Source organism: Crocuta crocuta, unplaced genomic scaffold (genome assembly GCF_008692635.1).
Source record: "Crocuta crocuta isolate KB4526 unplaced genomic scaffold, BGI_CrCroc_1.0 scaffold224, whole genome shotgun sequence".
NCBI lineage: Eukaryota > Metazoa > Chordata > Mammalia > Carnivora > Hyaenidae > Crocuta > Crocuta crocuta.
In genome coordinates, this window is record NW_027529545.1 from 230,428 (window position 1) to 231,784 (window position 1,357).

Genomic DNA, 1,357 nt, shown 5'->3' on the forward strand with positions numbered 1-1,357 from the left:
TTCTGTGACCCCAGCTGAGGAAACTTCCAGCTCCAGCGGAGACTCGCCTGCCGCCGGACCTGGGTGTGTGGAGGGCACAGCACGCCCGTGTCGGGCACACCGCTGCCTGCATGTGCGGATGCTTCTCTGGCAACCTCCGTTCGGCAGCAGCGTGGGGAAGGGCCACCGTGCCGATACGGAAGGCCTGCACACCAGGGCTTTCACAGAAACGTCACTGCCCGGCGTCCGCAGCGTTCTGTCGGCAGTGCGCCCGCGCCCCAGGGTTGGTGATTTTGTTGGTTTTAAATCCAGTCCCTCTTCCGGTGCCGGCCCGAGGGGTACTTGCGTTTGTCACCTCTCCCGTGACTTCTCCCGCATCCCTGCGAGGGCCCGTCTTTGCACCTGAACGGGACCAGAGTGCGCCTGGAAGGAGAAGCCAGCCAGATGGAGGAGGTGGAAGGTGATGGGCCAGAAAGGGCACAGGGACAGCGACAGAGACCAGCCGAGCTGGCCGGAGGACAGGAAGCACCAACACTGGCTTGTCTCTCGTGACCTGTGTTTCCAGCTTCTGTCTAGTTAAGACTGCCACCCCCCGGAAAATCTCCCACGTGCCAGAAAAGTGAAGGCCTGTCGTTTTAAGAGGTGTTTTCATCTTCTGTTTGAACTTGCCCGTCACCGTCACCGTCACCGTGCCGTGGGAGGAGAAAGCCGCTGTGTTTTACTGGCGGGTCTGGTCCAGTGCGACGAGTAAAAGGGAATTTGGCCTTCGCATCACCTGATCATTGAATTGTCACTGCTGAAATAACTTTCTGTCGTGGGGATAAGTTATAATCAGTATTCATCTCTGTTTTTGTCACTGTTCCCTACTTGTGTCATTTGTATTGTTGGAAAGTATTCCTTCTATAAAATTAAACTAACCTGCCTTAAGAACAGAATGGAAAGGTGTGATTTTTTTTGAAAGAAAAATGTAATTACGTGCACTTCAGTATATAGATAACAGTTTTCTAGAGATAGAATTCACATACCGTATAGTTCACTGTTTAAAGCATGCAACTCGTCGGTTTTGGGGATATTCACAATTGTGCAGGTTATCACTACAATCAATAGTAGAACTTTTTCATCACCTCAACAGGAAACCTGGTACCCGTTAACAGTCACCCCCGAATTCTGTCACCTATTTTCTGGCTTTCTGGATTTGTCTATTCTGGACATTTCCTATAAATGGAATCATGCAGTGCATGGCCTTCGTGTCTGGCTTCCTTCACTCAGCATTGGGTTTCCCAAGTTCATCCACATTGTAGAAGGCGTCAGGACTTCATTCCTCTTTATTGTTGAAGAATATTCCACTGTGTGGATAGACCGCATTTTGTTTATCCGC